General features: G+C 38.5%; 1 pseudogene; it reads left to right on the top strand.

Moving 5' to 3' along the window:
• Positions 1-1782, top strand: part of LOC111832056 — a 4564-nt pseudogene extending 2782 nt beyond the window's left edge.
• Positions 1783-14720: the final 12938 nt, after the last annotated feature.

Below are 14720 nucleotides of genomic sequence, written 5' to 3'. Positions count from 1 at the left end.
GATGCCTCCGGGATAGGTATTGGAGCTGTTTTGATGCAGGATCATAAGCCCATAGCATACTTTAGCGAGAAGCTAGGAGGAGCGACACTTAACTATCTGACTTACGACAAGGAGCTTTACGCATTGGTCCAAGCACTACAAACGTGGCAACACTATCTATGGCCGAAAGAGTTCGTCATTCATACCGACCACGAGTCTCTCAAGCACATAAACGGTCAACAAAAGCTCAACAAATGTCATACACGGTGGGTCGAATTCATAGAAACTTTTCCATACGTGATTAAGTACAAAAAAGGTAAAGATAATATTGTAGCCGACACATTATCTCGGAGGTATGTTTTGCTTACTTCTTTGGATGCAAGATTGTTGGGTTTTGAGCAAATAAAAGACTTATATGCTAATGATTCTGATTTTAGCAAAATTTTTCAATCTTGTGAGAAGTTTTCCTTCGGAAAATATTATCGGCATGATGGATATTTGTTCTATGATAATAGACTTTGTGTGCCTCATTCTTCTTTGCGAGAATTGTTTCTAAGGGAAGCTCATGGAGGTGGACTAATGGGACACTTTGGAGTTGCTAAGACGTACAAGGTAATGCAAAAACACTTCCATTGGCCATACATGAAAAGAGATGTCGAGCGACTATGTGAACGTTGCGCGACTTGTAAGCAAGCTAAGGCTAAGGTTCAACCCCACGGTTTGTATACCCCTTTACCTATTCCTTTGCATCCTTGGAATGATATATCTATGGATTTTGTGGTAGGATTGCCTAGGACTAGGGCTGGTAAGGATTCTATCTTTGTGGTTGTTGATCGCTTTTCTAAAATGGCACATTTTATTCCATGTCATAAAACCGATGATGCATCTCATGTTGCTAGCTTGTTCTTTAGAGAAGTTGTTCGCTTGCATGGTATTCCTAAGACCATAGTTTCTGATCGTGATACTAAGTTCCTTAGTTATTTTTCGAAAACTTTGTGGTCGAAGTTAGGGACTAAATTGCTTTTCTCTACTACATGTCATCCGCAAACCGATGGTCAAACTGAAGTTGTTAATCGAACCTTGTCTACTTGTTACGTGTGATCATTAAAAAGAACCTTAAGACTTGGGAAGATTGCTTGCCGCATGTTGAATTTGCTTATAATCATTCGATGCATTTCGCGACTAAGTTTTCTCCTTTTGAAATTGTTTATGGGTTCAATCCCACATCTCCTTTGGATCTAATGCCTTTACCTTTGAGTATAAGATCAAGTCTCGATGGCAAGAAGAAAGCCGATTTAGTGAAACAGGTTCACAAGAAGACTAAGGAAAATCTTGAAGCCCGGACGAAGCTTTACGAGAAGTACGCGAACAAAGGCCGAAAAGAAGTCATCTTCAACGAAGGTGATCAAGTGTGGGTTCATCTTAGGAAGGAACGTTTTGCCGAAGAAAGATCATGTAAGCTAATGCCAAGAATCGATGGACCTTTCAAAGTGCTTAAACGGATCAACAACAACGCCTACAAACTCGATCTCCAAGGTAAGTATAATGTGAATGGTAGCTTCAATGTTTGACCTTCAACCTTATTTTGCAGATAATTCGGATTTGAGGTCAAATCCTTTTCAAGTGGGAGAGGATGATGAGATCATGACCAATCCACTTGAACCACACGAAGAACAGTTTGTACCGGATGAAGCATTGATCGTCCCGGCGGGTCCTCTAACAAGATCAAGAGCCAAGAAGTTCAACCAAGCCATCAATGGATTACTCAAGGAGCTAAACAAGATTCAAGAAGATGTTGCTTAGTGTAATTTCCAAGACACTTGTGCATGCTCTTGCATCTTTTCTCTTCTCTTCTATTCTCTTCTCTCCTCTCCCTCGTCCTCCCTTCTCTATATAAACTCCATGTATCTCTCATTTTCAAGACATCAAACATTTTATTTTAAAACTCTCTCTTTACTTGTTTGATCCGAAAAGTGTGTAATATCTTTTCAACTTGTTTTGTTCTTAGTGTGTAATATCTAAGTTGGATCCAATCTTGTAGTCTAAGAGTTTCTCATCCCTCTTGGAAGTACACCTCATTCTCCCCTTCATTATGCTGCATCCACTCCATCTCGTTATCACCCTCATTCAACGTCATTCCGCTGTTTTGTTCAAGATCTATCCATCATTCACCATCAATCTCGCCACTTCCCTTTCAAAACCATCAAAGTGGTCCTTGGAGCATAGATCCACGTCGTAGAGTCTATCACATGGTGTGTAAGTGATGAAACAAGTTGAATTTTACTTAGCCAAGACTTGGGAAGCACTAAGACCTCGGAAAGCAGAAAAGGATTGGGAAAGCAGAAAAGGATTGGGCAGGTTATGTTTGGTTCAAACTTCAAAGGGATTGTCCCAAAGCACGTTTTCTATATGTGGGTAAGTCATTTAAGATTTGTTTTTCTTTACATATATATAATTAATTTTTACATTATGAGTTTGCTATTTTTTAACTATTGAATATTATCTCAAAACAGTAGCGAGTATAGTTAGTGCATGAAGCTGTGTTAAATAAATTGAGTTGATTATGGTGAAATCATACATGTCTGTAACGTATATATGTTTTGAATGACTAATCTGTAACAGATTGCATTCTTAAAAATATTATTGATTACTCGCTCTACTATATAATTGTGAGTTTAAAGAAAATAACCCGTCAATTACCTGTGATTTATATAATTTGATAAATAATATAGGTTTTCACTAAAACTTATTTGTATTATACACTACAATAAAAACGCTATTTCCTACGGGCAGTTGCGTGAAAAAATGGTAGGAAATCGCCCGTAGGAAATCGTAAATGGTAAGATATTGGTAGGAAAATTTCCTACCAAAAACACGCCGAAGGAAAATTTGAAGGAAACAGTTTCCTTCTAATTTCCTACCAAAATATTTTCCTTACTTTTCCTACCAAACATTTTTCCTACGAAATTATTCCTTCTACTTTCCTACAAATTTTCCTTCACCTTTCCTTCAATATTCCTTCAAACATTTGTGGTAGGAAATTAGATCGATTACTAATTATTTACTTGTATTTCATTATTCATTTTTAAATAGTATAGGGAATGATGACAATTTTTTTAAACTAAAAATAAATTAAACTGAATTCATGTAAATATACCTTTCATATGACAACAGGTTCTCACAAAATATGTCGATATCCTACCAAAATTCCTACAAACTATTTTCTTTCAAATTTCCTTCGAACGAATTTCCTTCGATATATCTACTGATTTCCTACGATATTTCCTTCCACCTTTTTCTCTCCGCGTTTTTTTCCTTCAAAGTTTCCTACAAAACTATTATTTAAAAGAAATTGGTAGAAAATATCCCTTCTACTTTCCCACACCTTTTCTCGTAGTTAAATTATCTTCCTTTTTCCTACCACTTTCTCTTTTCGTAATAAATGCAAAGATTTTGGTAGGAAATCGACATGTTTTCTTGTAGTGAATTATAAAATTGATATAATCAATATTTGAATAGTATATTTTTTTAATAAGACTTTGTATGTACAATTATTAAAATTTGATTTAATTATGTTCTTTAAGAACCGTAAAAGTAAACAATTTTGCATATAATTTATTTGGGAAAAAAGCTTAAAAATACCTCATCTATTTTTTATATGGACGTTTAATACCTGATCTTCTTAGGTTGGAAGGACAATACTCAAAATAATAAAAGCGTGCAATTTAATACTTAAAATATTAAATATTGTCATTTCTCTACCTACGATTTCTCAGCAAAAAATATATTCCAATTTTATCCCTATTCACTTCTATCTATTATTAATAAACTATATTTTACTTTACTATTTCATTGTAATATTTCTTTATATCTTTAATTAAAAATATATATTTCATACTTCAATATTCACTTTTAGATATGAAATATATAGTTCAAAATATATTTTTCTTTGGATCACTTAAAATTTTTAGATAAAAATAGAATACAATTTTTGGATATAAAATATACAATTCAAAATATATCTTTCATTGGATCTCTTAAAAAGTTTTAGATAAAAATGAAATATGAAATATACATATTATTTTTGGATATGAAATATATAATTCAATATATATATTTTTCGTTGGATTTAAAAAAAAAATATATTTGGATAAAAATGAAATATATATTTTGGAAATGAAACATATAATTAAAAATATATAAATGAAAAGTCAAATATATATTTTGAATTAAATCTATAAATTAATGATACAATGAAATATTACTAGCAAATATTTGTTTCCAATAAAATTGTAATTAATTTCATGTCATTTATGCATTAATAATAAATATAAATTAAGAAGGGTAAAATTGTAATATTTGTTTTGCTGAAAAATCGTAGGTAGAAAAATGACAATATTTAAGTATTAAATTTCACGTTTTTATTATTTTGAGTATTGTTCTTCCAACCTAAAAAGATCAGGTATTAAACGTCCAAATAAAAAATAGATGAGGTATTTTTAAGCTTTTTCCCCTAATTTATTTTTGGTATTACAAAGTATTTAATTGTAAAACTTAAGTGATGTGTATCATGTTCTGACCTGTTGCAAAAATATTATGACCCGTTTCTAATATTTTAAATATTTTTTATATTTGAATATATTAAAGGTTTCAATATTAAAATATTTTAAACTTTTAAAAAATTTTAAAATTATAATATTTTAACACTTTTTTTTTTGATCAAACGCTTAGATTACTTCAATAAGAAAAGTTACACGCCCATGGCGGGAGATGTTCTTCAGATGAAATAGAAAACAGAGCTGATTTTGCAAGGGAATCTGCCTCCACATTGTTTAGTCGTGGAATAAAAGAAAAAAGGATAGAGGAGAAAGATTTATGCAGACAAGCAATGTCATGGAGAAGCCCTTTAAGCTCCTTAAGACAACCACCATTTTTAAGTAGCTTGATGAGGACTTGAGAGTCCGAACAAATCATTAAAGATTGGATTTGAGATAGATGAGTGATTGTAGTGATGTAGAACAACGCACTGCGAATCGCTAACACCTCCGCAACTAATGCGGAAGGCACAAAAGGGCGTGAAGAGGATGAGTGTGACACGACAGTTCCATGCGGGTCTTTAATGATCCAGCCGGCACCACTCAGCCATGTATTAACACACCAAGCTGCATCAACACAGCACTCAAAAGTTTCAGGGGGGGGGGGAGGGAGGATCACCACGGGTGGATGGGACCTGTAACAGTTTAGGGAGAGCTAATTGGGCATCTTGCCACTGTTTAGCATTGCAAATTGCTTTTTGTAACACTTCTTTTGTAGAGGAAGAGCGATCTTCAAACGAAAGTAGGTTGCGAGCACTCCACAGTCGCCAAAGTATCCAGGGAGCCAGCGGGGTTAAGGCAACACCAGATGGAGGGAAGTTTACAAGGCCAGAACAGCCTTGAAGCAGCAACATTATGGAGGTGAAGTGAGCCGGGTCCAGTGCAGCCGCAAAAGGGGCTAACCGCCAGACTTCGCTTGCGAAGGAGCAGTTGAGAAATAAGTGTAGCTCATTTTCGAAACCGCCACATCTTTTACAAACTGCTGCTGCGAGGATACCTCGCTTTACTAGATTTGCACCAATCGAGAGAGCACCCGAACCAATTCTCCAAAGGAAATGGTTTAGCTTAGGAGCCAGTTTTGGTTTCCAAACATGCTTAAGCCAATCAAAATTGTTTCCTGCAGTTTCCTTGGAAAATCCTTTTGCGAGAGAATATCCCGATTTAGTCGAGTAAGAACCTGATTTTTCAGGCAACCAAACCAGAGAATATGTTAAGGGAACAGAGCTGTTAATAAGATTCCAAATGGGTTCCTCATAGTGAGGTAAATAGTGACGAATAACGTCCAGATTCCAGTCATTAGTGACAGGACATAACAGATCATGAACTGTTAGATTTGCAGAACCTTCAGGAGCTGGGCCAAAAGGAGAGATTGGCTGGTTTAGTGAAAGCCAAGAACCTCTCCACACGTTGATACAAACACCATTACCAACAGACCAACCAATCCCTTGTCGGAGGAGGTCTCTGCCCACCAAAATACTTCTCCAGCCGTGAGAAGCAACTCGGGGAGAGGAGGAACAATCAAGAAAGCTAGAGGAGCTGCAGTATTTACCGAGAAGAACTCGAGCGAGGAGAGAATCTGGCTGATTAATGAGCCGCCAACCAATTTTAGCTAACAAAGCATCGTTGAATTTTTATATGTCACGGAAGCCTAAACCTCCAGAATGCTTAGGTAGAGTAAGAGACTCCCAAGCCACCCAACACATTTTCCTGACATTTGGTTTAGCATCCCACCAGAAGCGTGTAAAAATGGATTGGAGTTGCTTGCAAAGAGAGGCGGAAAGCTTGAAACAAGTCATGGGGTAGAGTGGCAGGGCTGTGAGGGTGGATGTGAGGAGAGTATGCTTCCATGCTCCTGACAGAAAACGCGTGGACCAGCTATGGGCTCCCTGCCGGACCTTATCAACTATAGATGCAAAAATATCCTTTTTCTTCTGTCCAAAGTTTTCTGGCATCCCGAGGTAGTTACCAAGGCCACCATCTTGAGAGATACCAAGCGTGTTTTTAACTCGTCTCTTAGCCTCAGCCGGTGTCTATGATGAAAAGGTTATGGTAGACTTGGTGAGGTTAATTTTCTGTCTTGAGGCTTGCTCGTACTTGTGAAGAATTTGTGTTAGAGCCGTACAAACATTTAGCACTTGATTTGCAGAAAAACATTGTATCATCCGCAAAAAGCAAGTGATTAACCGGAGGGCTTGCTCTACTCACTTTAATTCCTGGCAGTGTACCTTGATCTTGAGCATTAATACAAAGTCTTGACAAGACCTCCGTACAAAGGATAAACAAATATGGTGAGAGAGGGTCTCCTTGTCTTAAACCGCGGGAGGGAATTACTTGGCCCTGAGGTGATCCATTAATGAGGAAGGAGTAAGAGACTGTACTTACAGAAGCATAAATCCAGTTCACCCATTTTTCATTAAAACCAAGCTTCCTTAATACCGCTTGGAGAAACCCCCACTCAATTCAATCATAAGCTTTGCTCATGTCTGTCTTAACCGCCATGGAGCATAACGTTTTGGCCTCTGAAGTCCGGAGATAATGAAGAATCTCATGAGTGATAAGGACATTATCCGAAATAGCACAGTTAGGGACAAAAGCCGATTGGAAGGAAGATATCAAATGAGGAAGGAGAGGTTGGAGCCTCCTTGTGATGATTTTTGCTATGATTTTGTAATGAGTGTTGCAGAGAGCAATCGGTCTGTAATCTCCAACTTTCCTTGGGCCATGGATTTTTGGTATTAGTCTCACATGAGTCTCATTCTGTCAAGGGTGGAGCTTGTCTGTTTCAAAGAAACTCTGGATGGACCGGCAAACATCAGGAGCGATAATGGGCCAAAAAGCTTGGTAGAAGCTTGATGAAAAGCCATCTGGCCTAGGGGCCTTCCCGCGATGAATGGAGAACACGGCAGCCTTGATTTCAACATCACCAGGTGTGGAGATTAACTCGTCATTCATAGAAAGTGAAACCAGAGAGGTTAAGGTTTCCTCTACTACACCAAAGTCCTCAGTTCCATTAGAGGTAAAAAAATTTCCATAAAAGTCTGCAATTACAGCTGAGATATGGTCTTCTTCAACAAACTCAGTGCCGTGATCATCCTCAATGACTGAAAACGAGTTGATTGATCTTCGAGTCCGCGTGACCGCGTGGAAGTAGCTTGAGTTCTTGTCGCCTGCTTGGAGCCATTGAATCCGGCTACGTTGTCTCCAAAAAAGTTCCTCCTCTTTGTAAGCTTTGTCTAGGGCAGTTGAAAGTGCAGCAATTAGATCATCATCTGGGGAGATTCCAGCAAGAGCTTTATCTAAAGAAATCTGAGTTTCAGAGATTAGAGCTGATGCGTCCCCGGACATCGAGTCACCGAGGCCGCCGTCCGTCCGTCCGAGAGCATCATCCGTCCGGCCGCATCTACCAACCGTTCGGGCAAAGTCTTCGACAAGCGATCATCCCGACGACAACGATTCAGCCTCAACACTTCAAGACATCAACAAGGATCATCAAGAGGAGCAAGGCGAGGTCATCTCATGGTCTTCTTCAATGATCAACCTTTCGCCAAGCCGAGCTTTAACCTTTCTCACCGAAGGTTCGTGGAACGCATCACCACCGAGGAACCTTCGATCAAGACAAGCTTTGGGAAAGCTTAGCTCATGTGCCTTCACCTCCACGTCTGAGTGAAGGCATCCCTAAGACGTTAGGTGAGCTGTACTCTTTTTCCCAACTTCAGGTTTGTCCCAATGGGTTTACCGAAGGGGTTTTAACGAGGCAGCAAGTCTAATGCATCTCCACTTTGATCCCACTCGACTCACGACTTGGAAACGTTAGTAGACAAGCTCCGGAGCCGAGGAAGTGAAGATCCTATCTCCAAGAAGGCATCCATCTTCAATAAAGCCTTCTCCATCGATCCTTATCGATCTGTTTCTATTTTCTCGAAGAATTCTCAGTCGTTTCACTTTTTACCAAGAATTTCTCGATCCTTTTACATTTTTATCGAGAATTACTCGACCTTTTCACTTTTGACCGAGAGAGCCGTTAGAAAACGCGCTTTCTTGCTTTTCCTTTGTGTGGAGCTTAGAGACCCACGTGTCTAGGGAAACTTTAAGCCTACTTTCTCGATCACTTGTCTATTTAAAGGCAAGGTTCTCGATTGTAATCGATACGCTTGAATAAACTACCGAAAACGTTTCCTTTTCTCGCATCTCTCTTCGTTTTCTCGAGCCGTGAAGGTTAGAGATCGAAAATCCTTGAAGATCCTCGAACCGGGTTTCGTTGATCTTCAAGCCGACCATATCGTGAGTTCTTCCCATAGCTCACGTGTCGTCATTCGATCCACACACACGGAATCCGAGTACTCCTTCATTTGTACGAAGGGTACTCTCCACCCCAAACCTTCCATCGAAGGCTCCGATGGCACGTCCGTGGGTCGTTGACTGGGCTCGGAAACCGTCGGAGCCTTCGATGGAAGGTTTGGGGTGGAGAGTACCCTTAGTACAAATGAAGGAGTACTCGGATTGGGTGTGTGTGGATCGAATGACGACACGTGAGCTATGGGAAGATCATGAACCTCAGGATTGGTTGTCAGTCGCCGATCGAATCTAAAAAGGCATTTTTTCTTGTGTTCAGAAGAGTTAAAAAAGGTGATTAAGGGTCTGTGTTCCAAACCCTCAAAGTGGAGGTATTTGCAGCGGCCTTGAAGAAAAGATTTTGTCCACAAACAATTAGCAAGGGCTCTGTCCCACCTTGATTTAATAAAATGTGAGTGACGATGACCTCTCCAAGATAGAGGATCACCAGAATGTTTAACATCCCATAAACCATTTTGTGAGACAAAGCTACGGAACTTAACAAAGGTTCCTTCACCACGAGTCGGGCCACCAAGTTTTTCAGCGTTTGTTAAGATATCATTGAAGTCACCCGTAAGTAACCAAGCAGAGTTTCGGATTTCTCCCAAGAGAGAAAGATGAGACCAAAACTGAGCTCTGTTCTCTCTTTGAGGAGGTCCATTGATGAATGTGATAAAAGAGGATAAGCGTTTAACAGAGACTTTAGAGTCAATGAAGTTTGGTGATGAATCAATTATATCAAGAGAGATGCCGTCTTTCCAAAGTAAAGCCAAACCACCACTTAAACCATGGGGAGGCACAGTAAACTGGTTTGTATAACCAAGTTCAAGCAAAGAAGTGGAAACAACATCATCATTGTTCTTAGTCTCCATGGAAAAACTGCGATGTAATCCCTTTAGTCGACGAACTGTAAGGTTGCCTCTCAAGCCTTGACAGTTCCAGCTCAAAACAGCTAAGGGAGAGGGTTTTGTGGGGATTGAAAATCCACCACTTCTCTAACAGTTGTAGGAATTAGATTAATAGTAGGAGGGTCAGCTTGAGTACCACTAGGTCCAGGGATATCTTTCTCACCAAGAGAGCCCTTAGAAGGCTCAGAGCAAAGACGTTTTCTTGGGGGGTTATTCGATCTGGTGGAGTAGATCTTTCGAAGGCTTGGGCCTTGGAGTGGGCTTCTCGTACCTCTTGGTTTAGCTGGTGCCCGGGGCACTTTCCTTTTGCCTGTAGTTTTCTGCACAGTATTCTTAGGTTTTGAGGTTACCTTACTGGCACCAGTCTTAACTTTTGTCTGCTTTCTGTTAGTTGTAGCAGGTGGGCCTAATCTGAGTGCAACATGGGTTCTTTCCACCAGTTCCGAGTTAGCAGCAGGGTTGAGGGGAATCTGGGGAGATCCAGTCTCAAAATATTATATTTCCACCTCTTGTAACTTACTTGAATCAACATAAATCTTTGGAACTCAACGTGGTCCACGAATCTCTCCACCAAAAGGGCCGGCCGTCGGGAATGGAAAGAGTTAATTCCTCCACTTGAGGCAAGAGGGATAGGTGAAGTGATGAGATCACGAGGAGGTCTTGGAGATGGGGTATGAGAGTGGGTAACAGCTTCTGTAGGAGGGTTCTCCTGACCTAGAGAGGCAGCATTTGCAGATTGATTTTTGGATGGACTTAAATCAGTTCTGACAAACTTTGCTGACCTATTGTTATGCTCATTCCGATTAGTAGAGATTGGTGTCCTGTGCTGAACATAGGAAGGGGAATGCATGTCTCTGATCTCTCTAGAATGAGAGGGATTCCTATCATGGTGATCTCTGTAGCTTCTGATGGGAGAGCGACCTCTGTGTACATTAGTATGAAAGACGGTTGGAATGCTGGTACCTATGCTTGTTATCTTGGTTCAAGTACCTTGGGGCATAGGTTTAGCGTCGAGGGGGAGAGCGACGAGGTGGGGAGCGTCGCATTGGAGAACGTCTTTGGGAGGCTCTGAAGTGAGCATGAGAATCATCTCTTGAAGCTCTGTGGTAATTAGAAGAACGTTTCTCCCCAAGCTTCAGCTTCTCAAGGGTGAGCTGCTGGTTGATACCAAGAGGTTTGGGGAGAGATTCCACAGGTGAGGAGAGTTGAGGGCAATTTCTCTTTTCATGAGACAGTGAGAAGCAATGGAAGCAGTGCTTTTCAAGCTTTTCATATTCGACATCCACACTGGTAACCTCTCCAGAGGGTAAGCGAATAGGAACAGATCTCTCAAGAGGAAGTAGACCATTTATCTCGACTCTTACACGAGCCTCCGAAGATTCTTGTCCTCTTACTGGTCCTAATTCCTTGCCGATGGTGCGAACTGTCTAGTCATCCCATAACAGAGCTGGGAGTTTATGAATCTTTACCCAAAAGTATATATTGTTGGGGAAGGAAACTGAAATAATAGGGGCCCAAGGTTGTAGGATGAGCATCCATTGTTTGAAGTGGTAAGGTGAATTATCCATAACTCTTTCCAGGTCAGCCTTTGCTTCAAAGCGAAACTGGACAATCTTTGTTCCTAGACATTTACCAGTTACTTTATTCTCCAGAATCCAGTATTGGGGAAGATACTCAACAATGGCTTTAGCCTTTTGATTTTTAGGGTTCGTCACTTTGCCAATGAGGGTCAGACGATTTTCAGCAGCTAGGTCCGATGTATCTCTATCAGGAATTCGGACTGGTGATTTGCGGCGAACCACCAGTAAGCCAGCCACCCATTTTGCTTTCTTATATTTGGAGTATCTATGTGACATTGTCTTTGTAGGGAGATTTCACAGAGAGAGCTCCTTGAGTAGCAAATCAGAGTGATGTTCAAACAGGGGTTGCAGAGCCAAAGAAAAAGCAGTCCAAGTCACCTGAAGCAAGTAAAAGAAACCAAAACTAAAACTGCAGAGATGCAGTAGAAATGCAGGGAGCACGCCAGAGAGAGAGAACGACAAGTGGGAGAAGCAGGGCTTGAGGCTACTGAATCAAGCCGGAGAGGAAGCTTGCAGAGTACACGGTTGGAGGGTGATGGTAGATCCGAGCACAAGATCCGCAAGGGGCGGTAAACAGAACACAAAATCTGCAGAGGAGCAGTAAGGAGAGCAAGGGGCCCCAAAAGGGGAGGTGACGACCTCACTGAGACAGTTCTTCTTGAACCCGAGCTAAGGTGAGGTAAGGAGTCGAGAAAGCCATGACCCAGGACCAAATGCACAAGGCGAAACCCATAAGAGACCACACAAAAGGCAGGAGAGGGGAAAAACCTGCAAAAAAACACAAAATGCAAGCACCGGAAAAAGCAGCTGCGGTGGCGGAGGGGCTTTAGACGGTGGCTAAGGGGTTAGGTGCGGCGGAAAAGGTAGACACGTGAAGTTGGTAGAGGAACCTCGACATTCGTGCCTGGGAGAGTCTCAAAGTGTACGGATGCGCTAACTGATATTTTAATATTTTAACACTTTTTAAAATTTTATATGCTCAAATAAATAACTTTATTAATCCGAACAAAAATTTTAAAATTGAAAGCCTGCTAAGTTAACTTCATGCTCATTCATAGTTAGGAGCATACTGGTCATATTTATAATGATTCAAGATAATTTTTGAAAAATACCCCTTTTGGTGTACCCCTTTTTAAAAATACCCCCTTTATCTATCCATTTTCAAAAATACCCCTTTTTAAATATAAAAATTATAAAGTTTTATATAGTTTATAAGGTACTTCTATATAATAACCACTACTGGGAGATTCGATACAAATATTTTAAAATGTTTTAAATAGTTTTAAATCGTTTTTATAAGTTTTATAAGGTTTTTAAAAGGTTTTTAAAAGGATTTATACGGGTTTTATAAGGTTTTTATAAACTTTTTATAATTTATTTTTACGCTATTTATGAAAGGTATATAAGGTTTTATACACATATAAAGGTAATTTGTGTATATATTTATAAGCTTACACACATATTTGGATAAATTTCAACATTTTTAGTGGGTTTTTTGATAAAGTTTGAAAAGGGGGTATTTTTAAAAAGAGGTATATGAAAAGGGGTATTTTTGAAATTCCCCCATGATTTAAAACCATTGTCCAAAATATTTAATTGATATAGTATGTCTTACACCTTTTTCAATCAATAAAATATAATATAAAATTTCATGAAAATATTTAACCAACCTACTTAGATTTAACCAATATATTTAACCAACCCGTTTTAGATATCCAAACATTATTTTAATAAGATTTTAAGTTTATAATAATATTTTCTTTGTCAATTAGGTAATATATATCCGTTTTGAAAAATTCAAATTGCAACATATTCAAAAAGATGAATTTTTATTCAATATCTATATTATATATTTTAATATAATAAATTAAAATAAGATCAAATAAAGGTGAAAGGAGAATAATAAAATTTATTATCTAATATTTTAAATTAGTTATAGAAATATTAGAAAATCTAACATGTAAACATGTAAATAATATAATTCGCTGATTTATATCCTATCCCAATTAAATATCGATTTTGAAGTATCCAATTGTCTAATTTTGGGTTAATTTTTAAGTTTGATCCGATCCATCAACCCATGTAAAAGTGTACTTCTCTTTTACAATATAGGGGATGTCATTTTAAAATTTTATTATTAAGGAAACGTAAGCGTTTATAAGAAAGTTTGAAAGTAACTAAGATTACTATCCTCATATAAACCTTCTTACAAACGCTTACATCTATAAAATGAATTTCTCGAAAATAATTAAAAATAACATTAAATTATGGTGAAAATATATATTAAATTGAAATGAGTAAATTAACCATTTTCAACTCTGCTTTCTTGATATGTAAGATTATGAATATGCTTTTCTTTCATAGAACTCAAGCATTTGGCCTCGGATATCTGATCAACACAAATGATAGGTCTTTGTGGTCTTTATCTACTTGACAGCCGAGTGGTAAAAAGTTTTTAGTACTCCATCTAACAACTATTTCTTTGTGAAACATATGTATATATAAACCCAACAAATACATATGTTTCATTACAGGACACGCAAATTGTTTACAACAAACGATGTTTTCTTAAAAACTGTTTGGATGTGATTAGAGAAGAAAATCAATAGAAGCTGTCCTATAAAGATTTAGTAAAACATGAAACCCAATATTCTTGAATCAAACGGAACTACCACAAATCTTTAAACTAGACCGAGTCGTGAAAGATATGAAATCTTGTAGTTAAGTCTAGAGACGAAAAAGGATTCGTATCATATCATAAAGCATTCGTGAAAGGCGAAAAACAGAACTCAGCAACTTCAAGAAACGTGTAAGAACGTCCTTTTCTGCAGTAGCAACCGTTTCATGTGACATCTGTGAATAGGTAGCACCACATGTGTTTTGAGCGTTCCATTTTTGTTGTTGTAGTTGAGGAGATGATGAGAGCTTCACAAAGCTTACCTGTGGAGTTTTAGCGGTTGCTCTAACACACGGTGAAGAAACTCTTTGCGAAGAAGAGGCTCCAATTGTTTTTTTGTTTGTTGCTGGACTTTTGGCACTTGCTTAGTTGCTTGTGGAATTTTCTGAGCTGCAGATGAAGAAGGATATCTCACAGAAGAAGAAGCGCCATTGGTGCTTTTGTTTGTTGCTTTATTTTGGGCACTATTTTGTTGTTGTTGTTGTTGAGGAGATAATGAGTAGTTGACTGGTTTCATAAGTTGGGTTGCAATGAAATCCTGACCATAGTTTTGACAATGTATGCTCTTGTAATGACAATAAGGCGCCAGATATTGACATTGTGTCTTGCATCTATTGCACTTTGCCCAAAACCACATACTATCTTTCAG

The sequence above is a fragment of the Capsella rubella genome, unplaced genomic scaffold (genome assembly GCF_000375325.1).
Source record: "Capsella rubella cultivar Monte Gargano unplaced genomic scaffold, Caprub1_0 scaffold_2, whole genome shotgun sequence".
NCBI classification, from domain to species: domain Eukaryota; kingdom Viridiplantae; phylum Streptophyta; class Magnoliopsida; order Brassicales; family Brassicaceae; genus Capsella; species Capsella rubella.
This window is presented reverse-complemented; position numbering and strand designations above follow the sequence as displayed.